This window comes from Penaeus monodon, chromosome 30 (assembly GCF_015228065.2).
Source record: "Penaeus monodon isolate SGIC_2016 chromosome 30, NSTDA_Pmon_1, whole genome shotgun sequence".
In the NCBI taxonomy this organism is placed as follows: domain Eukaryota; kingdom Metazoa; phylum Arthropoda; class Malacostraca; order Decapoda; family Penaeidae; genus Penaeus; species Penaeus monodon.
Window position 1 is genome coordinate 10,423,131 of NC_051415.1, and position 368 is coordinate 10,423,498.

Sequence of the window (368 nt, forward strand, 5' to 3'; positions counted from 1 at the left end):
CCATTAGCCATGACACTTCTGCCCAAGATATAAACACTCTAACTACAACCGAGGAATTCGTCATCTCATAAATATATCAGAGAATCGTTTATCAACACGTATGTCACCAAAACACAACATCATACAGCACTTACGCCTCACATGCAGGCTGTAAATTTATCCCGAGTTTGATCCGGCGTCCCTTTAACTCGGTAAATATGTAATGACGAGCTAAATGACTGTTTAACGCGGTCGGTCGATACTTATTTACCGATCGGAACATCGGCGCGAATCACTTCACTTTCGGCCCGGACACCTGTCAGGGAACCAGTGTTTTGTAACGTTTCTTTTGCTCTGATCGTCGGGGTTAATGACGTATTTAGATAGGC

At 43.8% G+C, this 368-nt stretch overlaps 1 protein-coding gene across 1 annotated transcript in view; it reads right to left on the bottom strand.

The window, feature by feature from the left end:
• Positions 1-368, bottom strand: part of LOC119592348 (insulin gene enhancer protein ISL-1-like) — a 284,379-nt gene that overhangs the window by 180,230 nt on the left and 103,781 nt on the right. The gene's annotated exons all lie outside the window — the stretch shown is intronic.